The sequence below is a fragment of the Platalea leucorodia genome (genome assembly GCF_965183815.1).
Source record: "Platalea leucorodia genome assembly, chromosome: 15".
NCBI classification, from domain to species: domain Eukaryota; kingdom Metazoa; phylum Chordata; class Aves; order Pelecaniformes; family Threskiornithidae; genus Platalea; species Platalea leucorodia.
In genome coordinates this window covers 658792-672410 of record NC_138837.1, presented here as the reverse complement: position 1 = coordinate 672410, position 13619 = coordinate 658792, and the positions used below count along the sequence as shown (strand labels likewise).

At 48.2% G+C, this 13619-nt stretch overlaps 1 protein-coding gene across 7 annotated transcripts in view; it reads left to right on the top strand.

Annotated features, from left to right (window-relative positions):
* The window catches only part of MVB12B (multivesicular body subunit 12B), a 69725-nt gene that overhangs the window by 40766 nt on the left and 15340 nt on the right, over positions 1–13619 (top strand). The gene's annotated exons all lie outside the window — the stretch shown is intronic.

Genomic DNA, 13619 nt, shown 5'->3' with positions numbered 1-13619 from the left:
AATTGCATTGCATGGAGTGTATCAGATACTTCTGCACAGCCCCACCAGAATGTGCGCACAAAGCAATTAGAGCCTCTGTACCAATTTTGTGTCTGAAACAAGTGTAGGAACTTACAGATACTGCTACAGCTGTCATCTCATAGCCAGAAACCTAACTTCGGTCGTAAAATCCTATCTCCAAGGGTTTTTCTTCTGGCAGAAACCTGGAGATAACAGGATGATCACAGTTACCCTTGGATAGGACCAAGTTTCATTTTTTGAACACTTATATATGGAAACTGTGCTGAAAAAGCAACAGAACAAAAGCAGAACATACTTTGATGTATGGTTGTTGATAGTCTTTTCAAATAATACTTTCCAGCTGTCAGCCCCAAACAATTAAAACATTTGTGCAAGTACTTACAGAGATAGCTGATGTTAGCTTGACACGCTGATATGCCATCCATAAGTTCAGTACCTCAGGTTGTGTTAATCCATAGAAATAAAACAGGATCCAGAAGCACATACTGTTTGTATGGTATAAAAGTTAGCTGAATTGTTTTTTAAAATATGCTTAAGAATCTCATACCACTTGACGAGTTCTCAGTTCAGTTACGGATGCTGCAGAAGGTGCTCGTGGAGCAGCAGTCGGTGCTCTGCGCGGAGCCCGTCTTACAGCTGCGCCCGCCAGAGCCCTCGGCCGCGCAGGGAGAGCGGAGCTGGGCACCTCGTGCCCGTCACCGGAGCCTGCGCTTGGAGCGTTTGTGCCGCCTGCCTGCAGCCCTGCACGCTGCTCCTGCCTGGCGCTGTACGCCGTTCAAACGCTGCTGCTCGCTTTCCTTAAATCCTTCCTTAACGTTCAGACTCCATCCGTGATTATGGCTGCTGCTTCCTGGACATGCCAGCGTTCTTCAGTTTTGCTGATGCCGAACTGAAGGTGAAGGTTTTCCTTCTCTTGCAAAGGGAAAATGCCATGTCCTCTGAGTTGAAGCTTAGATGCCACATCCCGAAACCTGTCACTCACTTTATCTACTGGTGAAGCAATATTCGTGTTTGTGAACAAGGCTGCAACATTTGCCATTCATTTGCTTAGGAGTGGCAGGTTTTCAGAGCAGTTACTTGATGCAGCAATGCCTTTGCGTATATTTCTTATCTTAAAAAGTATTATTTTGTAATTGTCCTTAATCACATTATCAACACGGTTACTTGCGTGAAGTATTTTTCCCAGAGAAACTGGACTGGGCACCGAGGAAGGGAAACACGGCCGGCTGCCAGCTTGGCGCTGGCTGCTGCACGTTTGCCAGCTCGCTGTGAAGGATGTGTTTGTGGGCAGCTCTTACAGGTGGCACTTTCTCCACATCTCTAATTTGTTTATTTTGGAATTGTGCACCAATATTTATTGCCTTAATATTTACCTTAAAGAAGCAAATATTTAAATGGCTGTTTGTTATTGTATTTTGTATATAAATATTTCTTTATTATATTTAAATATTTATGTACCTCTGTAAGACACTTTATAGAAAGGCCAGACCAAACTTTGTGATCTGGTCAGCTAGCAGGAGGGCTTTGTTGTGGTGTCTGGTGGGCCGTAGGTAGCAGCTTGGGGCAGGCAAGTGGTCGAAGCAGTTGCTGTCGTGAAGGGGGACGCTGGGGCCGCGGCTGCAGAGGGGAACGTTTGCAAGGGCAGGTTCGGTCGGAGTTCCGTCTGCCTGGTGGCCCGGGCAGACCTTCCCAGCGGGAGGTCATCTTGAGGGAGCAGGGGCGTCCCCTGGGGCCGGGTCCCCTGTTGGGGAGGGGGTGGAGGGGCTCGGTCCGGTGGAGCCCGGCTGGGGTCCGTCCGCAGCGCGGCGGTGGGACGAGGGGGTTGCTCTTCAGCTCCTGTAGGAAATGCAGGGAGAGCTGGCAGTCATTCTGTGCTGGTTTATAATCCAGGTCTCTGGAGGCAGCAGAGAGTGTGCAAACTGATGTTAATGATCTGGAAAAACATCAAAGCCAGTGGATTTCCTGAAAAGGAAAACAAGTTGCTTCTCTGTATTGGATAATGCAGATCTTGGCAGGGGGGAGTTGTAATTTGTCTGGGTAGCTTTGCTGGTGGAAGCATTTATTTCACACACTGCTCTTACGGCAGCAGTTTGCGTCCAGATTCCTTCTTCCTTTCTGGAGCAGAGCGGATTTATTCAGCGTGGCTGTGAGTTTCGCTCCAAAATGCCAACGCGTGGCCGTGGAGCCTGGCTGGAGCCCTGCGGCAGCGACCGCTGCGGGGGCCGGGGCGCACGGCTGCCTGGGTTGGCTGCTGGCAGCTCTGGTTTTCCATGGCTCACTGACTGACTCAGGAAGGCCTTGTTGCATATACCCTTGCTTTTCTTTATTTTTTTCTTTATTTTTTTCTTTATTTTTTTCTTTATTTTTTTCTTTATTTTTTTCTTTATTTTTTCTTTATTTTTTATTTTTCTTTTATTTATTTTTTTCCACTCCTTTCTCTTTTCCCCCCTTTTTTTCTTTTTTCCCCTTCCCCCCCCCCCAAAAGTCGTCTCTTTCAGAGGTCTTCTGGATTAAGAAATGGAAGAAAAATTAAAGATTTCATTACCTTTCAGTGCCCATACATCAACTTCTTTCTTGTTGCAAAATGTCAGGTTATCTATGCCACAACTGCCACTTACTTCTCTTCAATGTACGTTTTCTTTTAAAAGATACTGTATCTTTCATCTGTATGTAATGAGGACAGACGTTTTAATCAGAGGTTAGTCATTTATTTTTGCAAACTATTGTTTTGCTTCATCATTTTTGCAGATAATTAAATGGTTCACTTGGCACAGTGTGTCGGCTTTATTAAAACAGGTAATTTTGAAAAAAAGGAAGATGCTGGTTTTTGGATCACTGCACAAGAATTGCTTTTATCGTCATCTTCCAGCATAGTTTCTGGTGGTTTTGCGTTACCCTCCTATGTTCAAGTGTTTTAGTATGCTCCACTCTCTAAAGGGGAGGCCCTGTGCTACATTTTACTGTCGATCCAGATTACCACGTGTACGTTCTTTGCGCGTCTTAAGAACACAAGTGGAACGAAATTTATTTTTTGTGACACTGAATTTTAATCAGGATGGTCCAAAAAGCAGACAAGTTGTGACACAAGCTTTATTCTGCATTGAAACCTCTTTACTGAGGCTCAGATTAAAGTCAGCCTGTTCTTTGCCCTGTTGCAATTTTCAGTCTTTGGACTAAGAGACCTGGATAATCTTTAAAACAGAAAAGGCTCTATTAATATCCAGCAGTTCAGGGAGACTGAAGTCTCATCTAAAATGCTGCAGCTGCGTGTTTCAGAAAGGCAAATGTGTTACTTAATACTATATTTAACGAGATTCCAAAAAGTGTATTCCTTATTAATTTAGCTCATCCATGGTATACTGATTCTTTGGGCGCTTGCTGCTGCAGCGTACCGTCCTGTGTTACCAGTGCTGCGCTCAGGCAGGCTTGGCCCAAGCGGTGAAAGATGGGAGTCCTGAGTTCTGCTGCCTGTATAATTTTTCAGACATGTAATTTTCTGATTAACCTGCTGTCGTCCGAAGTGGCATTCTTCATCTTCATCATCTCACTTTTGCATACTTGCACAAGAGCATGACGGCTCTGGCTGTGGTGCCGCTCTTTCTCTTGCGTTCTCCCGACTGTCCCCCGAAGCTGCGGGCTGGCACGGGAAGCCTTGCCTTCTGCTGTAACGCACCAGACGTGCAGCCTTCACCCATTTTTCTCAGCTCACACGTCACCTTCCGAGGGAGCTGCTTTTTGATCTCTGCTGAGAGGATTATCTGCCTGCTACCCCCGAAGCCTTGAATTATGTATGAGAGGTGTAGCGGCAGGGATGTTCCCCATCCCGATGGCGTGGGCGGTGGCGAAGGCGTTGACGCCAGCGGCTCTGAGCCGGCGAGGCGTGCGGGGAGCATCAGAAAGCGAGCGGAGCAGGGCTGTGTCGAGAGGGAGGGCGATGCTGGCGGGGACCCCCGCGGTGACGCGGAGCCCCCCGGGGCAGGGGTGCTGCTCCGCCCGTGCTCCGCGCGCCCAGCAGCAGCCGTCGCAGGAGCGTGGCTGCTGGAGGAGGACGAGTTGGCGGGACTCGCGCCGGTTGCTTGTGGAGCGCAACCTTTGAGGCGGGCTGCGCTGTATTTGTTTTGCTTTTCTCAGTGCCATAGTTTAATTTTTTTTAAATAGGAAGCCGCTCTGTGGTTTGGATATTTAAACAGTTATTAACCGAATGACAATTAACAGATTGCATAGACAGATTTTCTTTTCAAAACCTCTGAAATTGAGTACAGTTTGCAAAACTATCACGGCATAGTAATGACAATGAATTTTGATTTCCCGGAACTGATATTAGACTCCTTATTAAACTATGTGCATCTGCTTTTAATTTACTCCAAATAATTGGAAAATGCAATGAAGCTTTCCAATTAAAGCACGGCTTTATGCTGTTTAATAATACCCCCATAATATTATAGCTTATGAAGTGACAGGTGAGTTGGTGTATGAATAAAACATAAAGGCAGCAATAAGGGACAGAAAACCGGAGACAGTTGTTGGGGATTTTAAATGCTGGATGTAATTTGCATATATTAATCTCTTCTTTTCAGCCTTATCAGGCGTTCTTCAGTATTTGAAGTTAAAATAGCGTTGACAGGCGGGAGTACGCTTAGTTTTTTCAAGGATTTATTACTTGTATAATTTCTGATCTTTAATAAGCAGATATGACTGATCCTCATAGTTCTATAGAAATCGGTTAATTGTTCCAGATGGCGTGTACTGATTATGCAAAATTACTTTTCACACCATTTTTTTTTTTTCTGATGGAGTTTGGAGTAAAATTAAATTTTTTATAGCCTTCTTATCATGCTGTTTTACAGAGGTTTTTGCACAGAAGTTGAATTTAATCTACTATATTACATTGACCAGCAGAGTTATTCTAATGTAGCATTCTGTGATTTGACAAAGAATAATAGAACACATTGCTCATTGTTCGTTACTGTGCTGCTAATAAAAAGGAGTTCTAGTGCAGAAAACCAGGCTGTTATTTATGAAGAATGCTTAATTTGCACAGTTAAAAATGCAAAATTGTTACAATGAGACGTTCTCTCTTTTGGGTAGAAGACTTGTGCAGAACAAATGAAAATAGTCTTGTTGCTACAGATTTCATCTGATAAAGAAGGATTTTTTAAAATGACTGGTGTGGCTAGGCTGTATGTTATTGGGAGGAGCAGTCATCCAGGCAGCACGCTCTGACTCCTATCAAGAGGTGTCACTGGTGTTTTCCCTGATTATCGTCATCTGGATATCTCAATGGCATAATTTCATAATTGAAAACATTTATAAAGGTGGTTGGGCTTCATTTATCTAATGAAAAGCTGTTTATACAAAATAAACCACACATAAAGCCCCCTTGCTAATAAGGTTATTGTGATTCATTCTGGCGGCGACTCAGTTGTTGGAGGCGGCGGCCCAGCGGCGGGCACCCATCCCGCAGGCACGCCATGGGCAGGGGCTCCGCAGCCGCTCTCGCCGCAGCGGGCGGGATGCCGCGGGGGGTGTTCACACGCTGCGCGGGTTCGTCCAGCAGTAACGTCGGGCCCTGGTTAATTTTGGTGTTGCGTCCCACCCCTTGTCGTGCCGCGCCGCGGGCAGGCGTGAGGCGCTCCGCTCGGGCAGCGCTGCTGCCTTCCTCCCGCCCCGCTGAGCCTTGTGTCAGTTTGCTCGATTTTTCCTCCCTCGCGCCAGCCCCGGGGCTGCGGCGCCTTCGCCAACAAGCAGCGTGCGGCCTCGCGCTGCAAGGGTCCCGCTGGTCCCTCGGGCTGGGCTTCGTCCTGGGGTCTCTGCCGCCGCGCTTGGACCTCCGTGGAGGGGCTGAAGGGGCAGTCGGGGGCCGAGTCCGAGACATCTTACTAATCTTTGCAAAGCAAAACAGCCAATGTTTAAAAAATGACCTTGCGGTTAATGGAATTAAAATCTCAAATCAAATTGGAAAAGTGGGGATACAGTAAATGGACTTTTATAAAGAGTGCTTATTTTTAACTCAATAGAAAAAAAGACAAGTAATTAACTCAGCCATTAGAAAGCTCAAAATTTCTCCTGCCTCCTGTGGAACTAGAAAATTGTTTTGTGTATACTCTTTATATATATATATATATATATATATATATATATATACACGAATAATATATATGGAGACGACTAATAGCATAAATCAGAAATGATTAGAAAATATTTGTTCTAATGAAGTAATAATTTGGTAGTAATGCTTTTCATCAGTGTAGCTTAAGGCTACATTAAGTGGACAGACTTTATATGGATTCTCTAATTTTAATCTTCAAAACGCTATCTAATGTCTCATTAAGACTTGCATATAATGTATCTTAAGTACAGTCATTAAATATAGTTTAGGGAGATTTATGTTCAGATATTGCTTAAAGATGTTTTAATAGGCCCATTTACTCTGATGATATTAATGAGCTCTTAACACGTATTAAGCTTCTAAAACTAGTGGTATTCCGCTCGCAGTGAGCAAAACAACTTAGGAATTGTAAATGAATTGGTTGCTCCAACAAGGCTGTTTTTCAACCCAGTCTTCAGACACCCTCTCCGGTCTGTTCAGCCCTGTAAGCACGGGGCTGCGGCCCCGCGCCGCCGGCTCCTCGCGCGTCCCGCTGACGCGTGCTGCCCGGGCCCGGCGAGGTCGTTCAGACCCGCTCGTCGGGCGGCGTCTCCTGGGCGTGCAAGGGCTTAGCAGGGGTCGCTGATACTCGTGTAACCGCCTGTATGGTAAAAACTGCGGGGTGAGAATAGGCTAGACCTGCGTAAATATCTGTAACACGTTAGGCAAATTTGGTTGCGTATCTACTAAAATAAGTAAATCAGATACTTTAAGGAAAGAGCCAAATACAGTTGTGCTTTTAGATGAATTCTGCTTTTTGATCATCTAAAGTTAAGATGCAAGAATTGTAATTATGATAATAAAAAAATGTTCATTCCCCTATTGTCACTTTAGTTCCAACTCGGAAAGTTATTGCAAACAAAATTCTCTGGTTTCATCACTCAGCTCTTCTTAAAAAATCCTTCTGAGTTCAGAGACTTTTATAATTACTAAATTGGTTTGTTAGAAGGAGATAATAGCAAATTTCTTCTTTTCATAATTGGACATTTCTTCCCTGTAGGCTAATGTATGCGCGGCACTTGCATACACAATAAGCTGTGCTTTTGAAAAGCCATAACTAGCTAATAAGTGCTGTGGTGTCATCAGAGAGTAATGGTTTGCTGATTAGCATAATTAATGACAAATGGTGGTGCGGAGCGGGTGGATTGGTTTAGCAGATGATGAATGCGCTGCAGCCCAGGCTGAGTCCTGCCAAGGCGGCCTGGCTGGCTGTCAGCGGCAGCTCCCGCGCAGGTAGGCCTCGTTAGTCACCGCCAGCCCGCGCCTCGCGCCCGCCGCCGCGCCCCGGCAGCGCGGGAAGCTCCGTGGCACGAGCCACGCGCTGTCACGGCTCCGCAGGGCGGCTCCCGGGCGCCGGCAGCGCGTCCCGGAGCAGGGCTCGCTGCTGCTCCCCGCCACGCTCGGGGCGGGGGGTCTTCGGCCGAGCGCTGCGGGACGGCCCGGCGCCGGCGGCAGAGGAGCTGTGCCCGGCCGGGTGTTCCCGTGGGCCGCGAACGGTCCTTGTCCTCCGAGGGCAGGAGCGATGCTCCAGGCGGCCGTCCGTGCTACGAGACCCGCACATTTATCTGCGACTTGATTAATCAGGGCTAATTTGCATTCGCAAATGAGACTGATAAAAATGGAGTTACCTTTTCACCTTTAAGGGGGAGGAGGGATTATTTCTAGGTTGCCTCTTTTTTAAGTGATAAGCAACTCTTTTACCAATAAGGATGAAAATACTTAATTTGCATTAGCAAAAGAAGCTAATTATTACATAGTTAATTAGCATCTGGAAATGAGGATTATCTTAATTACAAAGCACAATTTCCTTAATAGCTACAAAACTGTAAGTTTGATCTGTGTGGAGATTGGTGACTATTATTATGTAATTAGTGATCATATTAATGGTGCAGTGTATTTAGATATAATTTGCATATGCAAATGAAATTTACCTGATAGAAATATGTGGCTCCACTAATGACTCTGAGCACTTAAAAATTAAATTACATTAGGAGATCTGGATCCTGAGTTGCCGTGCACAGTGGATCTCCTGCAGAAGAGCTTTTGGCTCTGTGGGGCCGTGGCTCCGTGGTCCGGCTGTTGGGAGGACAAGGAAACCTCCCCCCACCTTTTCGGCTCCCCAAAGCTCAGCGTTAGGTACAGCCTCCTGCAGCTGAGCGGTATCTCGCGCAGCGTGGCCACCGCCCTGCCATCCTCTCCTGTGCTGAAGACCTCCGCTTTGGGTCCTCATCAAGGCTCTTCTGGCCAGATCAGCACTACATCGCTGGATGGTGGGAGCACGTGTTCGGTGCATTGCTGAGCTCCCAGGCAGGGGGTGGGAGTCCCACGTCCTTTGTAGCCGTGCTCGTGATGAGTTTCTGCTTGCCGTTCGTGTTTAGGGGTGCCTGTGGTATGGAGAGCATGGTGCTTTCAGGACAGCTGATCCGTCATCTTTCCCCTGCTTTTATTGGAAGCAAAAAGATGCCTGTGTGTTTAAAAAAAACTAAAGTCCTTTAAAACAAAACCATGTTAAGGGAGGGTGCTGTGCACCCTTATCTCCCCAGGGAGCCCTGTGGGACAGATGTTGGTAGCCCAGTGCACAGCTGGAGATTGTGCGGTGCTGGTGCTGGGGCGGATTGCAGCCCTCGTTGCAAGTGAGAGCGTCTGCCGCTGCCCGGTGACCTGGCTCCTGTCCAGAGAGGTTTTTGAGTTGGGGAGCCCAGTACCCTCACAGTGACAACCCGCCTGCCCCTGTTGTACGAAATCACACCTCCATAGGTGTCTCAGCAAAGGAAAATCAAAGCTTCCAGGGCCAGATATTGTAACAAAATGCACTGTGTTTCTTTAATATACACTGCTCCTAACCTGCAGTACTGGAATGGCTGAAGTGCAAAAAATACCAGTGCTGGAAGGAAGCAGCCGTTACCCAACAGGATGTTTCTCTCATCAAGAGGCAGAAATTTACAGCCACCGGCCGGGGAACACTGCAGCTATTGTGGGTGCTTCCCGAGATGCTTTTTGCAACTGCTTGCTCCAGCCCGAGTCCTGCCTGCACCTCCCTGCCTCTCTGCAGCAGACAGACATTACATGTTTAATGACTTCCAAGGAGTCTGCCTATCATTACAGCTAGAGCTGAAAGTAATTGAAAAGCGTCTGCGTTTCTCTTCAGCGCGGTGGCCCGTGCGCGGAGGCTGGAGGAGTACCTCCGCTTCGCCTCCCCGTCCGCGAGCAGGACCTGCCCCGTCTCTGCCCAGCCCCGCGCAAGTGCCCTGTTTTGTATCTGCTCTGGTCTAATTAATTAAGGGTTGTTGCTTGGAAGTAGCACATGCTTAGGTGTGATCTTTGAAGTTTAGTGTGGTGCAGAGACTTCAAAGGGGACATTTTATTAAAAAATAATAAAATCAAGAGCTCCTAAACACTTGCAATTTGAAGAGCTTGTTTGAAGTCTCTCCATGTTCTCTGGTGCTGATACAGCCGCAGCGCTGAGGTACTACTTAGCCGTCACCATGCAGTACTTAACCTTCGCTTTATTTAAAAAAGAAAATAATCAAAACCAGGAGTATTTTCTCAAGTGTTTTCATGGCTTGATCTAGCAGTAAAGAACTAATTGTGCCGTGTCATGAGCTATGCAGGAAACAGAGAAAATCAAGGCTGACAATCAAATTAGCAAAAACGAAAATTTAGTCCAGGTCTGTTTTTTTAATCAAAGTTGTTTCAAGACGAACAGGAAAGCTGTAAACCTTTCCCATCGCGAAGGTTTCCTTCCACGGCCCAGGGGGCCCCTGCTCTCCCGCTCACCCCACCCAACGTCGTGTGGTTCGGTGCTGCCGCCGTCCCGCTGCCCGGCCTGGGCCCCGCGCCAGGGCCTTCCCAGCCAGGCTGCGCTACCGCTTCCTCGATCCCCCGCGACAGCTCCCTGGTGCGAGCTCCTGCTCCCTCCGGGAGCTGCGGGACCAGCGGCACAGCTGGCCCTGGGAGCTGGGTGCTGTGCTCCGGGGCCGTCTCGTGAGCTTGGGTTGTGCCTTGGTCCGGTGGAGATGAACGAGGGGAGAGGTGGTGGGTTGAGCCCTGCACCCCTGCCCGCGGGCCGGGTGTGCGGGCAGAGCTCACGCAGCGCTGCCAGCCGAGCCCCCGGTGCCAATCACTCGAGTGGAGCACGGGACCATCCTGGCTGCTCTGGTCTCCTCTCGTCAGTGCGTTTGACTAACGAGGGGCTGCGCAGGGCCGCCAACCCGCTGATCCCCTCAGCACAGCCGGTGACGGTGGCCTCTGTGGGAACAGCACAGATGGCAAGCCCGAGCGACAGCGTAAACTGCAATATGTCTCGGAGACGCCGCTGGGCTGCGGCTGGTTTGTCACATTGTGGTGGTCTGCTGGGCTGGGGGCAGCTCTGCGTTCCCCTGCCCCTTGTCCGAGGGGTCCCTTACTGTGGGGCTGCTCTGGGTAGGCTGAAAAGTGACTGGAGAGGAGTGAGAGGAAATGGGATCGATGCCTTAATATTTGGGTACTTTATTAAATAAAGAAGTATGTGCATTTTGGGGGCAGTGACTGCAGCTGGGGAGCGCAGCCTGGGGCGGTCGCAGCGTTCCCGATTGCAGCCAGCTTGGCAGGAGCTCGCGGGAGAGTTTGCTTTTGTTTTCCCCTTGAGGTTTTGCTATCATTAGTGATTTGGAAATGCAGAGTGGTGGTATTCCATCTGGGACTCAGCGCACAGTAGCACAGAGAGCACACACACATGTTTACTATTCAGACTGCTATTTAAATTACTGTGTACAGAAATACAGAAGTAGGAGGCTTAGCTGTACATTATGGAGAGCGTGGTTTATTTTGAAAAGCTCGCGTCTTTCTCTTGATGCGTTGCAGACTGTGGTAAAACATTTTTTCCATACTTCTGAATGATTTCCCCCTGTACTGAGATCACACAACGTGCCCGGGTTCATGCAGGTGTCCTGTGCCGTCCTCCACGCACGGGTGTAAAGGCTCAGGTGTGCAGAGCTCGCGCCGGGGTGCTCGGTGGGAAGCAGAGAGGCGCGAACGGGAGCCAGAGCGCGTGGCACGTCAGGGTGGCTGTGGTGGGCAGGCAGGGGCTGGAAGCGGGGGATGTCCTGGTCCCTGCCTGACCAGCCCGCCCTGGCCAGCGCAGCGCTGTCCCACCAGCTCCCCACGGCTGGTCCGCTGGCCCAGGTAGCAGTGCAAGTCCTGGCATGCCGGCTGGCCGGGAAGGGCTGTGCCGCTGGCAGGAGCAGCCCCGCTGGGCAGGCGGGCGTTGGACCCGTCAGCCTGCATGCCCTGCAAGGGCTTGGGAAGTCCCTCTCCTGTTCCTTGGAAAGGTATCAGCCTGGCGCTGTCACCCTGAGTTAACAGTCAGGATCGCAGAGAGCGGGTGTTCCCCGGGGGAGAGCCATCTCCATCTGCTGTGGGGTGACTCCGTGGCTGAGTCACAGCCTCGCCCATGCAGGGCACCGCTTCTGATGGCAAGAGCTGTCTCTTGCCCTCCTCGGCCTGGGGGACAGGACTGCACGTGGGCTGCGCTTTCTTGCTTACGTGGAAGTGGCCTTCGAAGGGCCCTCCCTGCAGCTGGGGTGCCCTCCCGCCTGCACGGGGCCGGGCTGTGCGCTGAGGGGGCAGCGGGCTCTTCTGGTGGGTGCCCTTGGTGTCCGTGCAGGACGAGGGCTCGCGTGTCCCTCGTCTAACCGTGGCTTCCCTTGGCGGGTGCGTGCAGCCGCCCGGTCCCCGCGCCGCCGTGCCTGCGCTCTCTGCCAGCCCCCTGGCTGTTACCCGCTTCCAAGTTCCTCTGCTGTCATTTAGCTGAAAATGAAGTTTCCTCTGAACAGGTGAGCTTTGCTGGTTTTATGCTATTGCTGCGGGCTGGTTTGAGAGAGATTCATCTTGGTAAAACATAAGCGCTCTGCTAGCATTTCAGGTCCAGGGAAAATCCTAAGACTTTTGCAGTATTACAGAAAGCTCTTTCTAAAATCTAAGGTCATTTAAATTTCAAAGGTGGCAACAGTACATTCAGTGTTGGGGTTTTTTGTTGGCCTGGATTAGCAATGCTTAGTTTTCAAAGTCATGCTGGAAAATGTTTTGTGAGGGATTTATTTATTTAAATATTTTTAATATCAGCAGTTGAAAATTCAAGTGTAAAAGGCCATGCAAAAATAGCAATAAAGAAATCCAAAGCTATAAAAGCTTATGGTGAGAATTTAAATGCAGAAACAGCTGTTATTTCCTTGGGAGTTGAGGTATATAAGCTCTTCCATGGCTGTGTATCCCCACAATAGTGGTGTGAAGAATTAGCGCTCACTGCAGTGTGCAAACTGAACCCGCCAAGCACTGAGGCAGCTATTCATCTATACCCAGGAGCTAAATATGACAATGTTAGCATTTTTCATTTCCCTGACGTTACCATTAATAAAGCAATGATCCAAAAGAAGCTTTGCTGAGTCTGTTCTTTATGCTTCCATCACTCACGACTAGATAATTTCACACAGGATCGTTTTTAAATTAAATGACGATAAAAGCGCTCTGCTGTCCTGTGTTCACTAGTTCATAGAAGTCTATCAAGTCATTAATGTGTCATGACAAACTGCTAGTTGGATACAAGAGTAATTAATTATTTGCATAAATAACAGGTTGAACTTCGTGCTTTGAACTGCAATGACATATGCGTCACATCGTGGACATCTTGGAACCTCTTGCAGAGAGTTCGTGGGAGGGGTGGAAGCGGAGCCGGGCGTGTGTGCAGTTGCATCCTCACGTGCTTCAAGCGGTCAGGAGCTTGGCTTGAGTTTTGATGCTTTTTGTGTTCCGAAGTTCTTCGTTAATGGCTGTTTGAAGAAAGCATCTGATCGTTGGAGATTTCAGTGAACAATTATACAGATTTTCATAATCACCATTAATCACCACATATTTTTCAAGATAATTACAGCAATTATTATTTAGATTCCTCTTTTATGTGCGCATTGTAGGAAAGAACAAGTGCTTATTACGCTGGGTAGTGTAGAGAACTAAGGTCTGAAGTTCTTTGTCATCCAGAAACTCATTATGTTAGCTGATGCTGCTTGTGAAAGTTCGTCAGCATGTTTAAATTAGGGTAGCATTGGCAGGTCTGATTATTTAAATCTGGTAGCTTTGCTAAAAATATAGTTATTCAAGAAAGATGAATTACTAATTTGACAACTGAGATTTAGTTGGAGTCTACAGCACAGAAGGCAGCATCTATCGTTTGCTTAGAGGAGGGTGACAGTACTTTTTCAGATTAAAGAGAGAATTTCTAAGCAAGCTAACAAGTTGTATTTATAGAGCAGAGTTTTGTGGCCTGCCCTTTAAAGGCTGAGAGTAAGTCTTAGTAAATTACAATGAAGAAGTAGCCACCAGTTTAAAGTTGGTTGTGGTTTTCAGTGGTCCTGCACTGACCAAAGGGGTGGCTCCGGTGCCCTTTTGGGTGCCCTGCTCACCGGAGGGGTCCGGC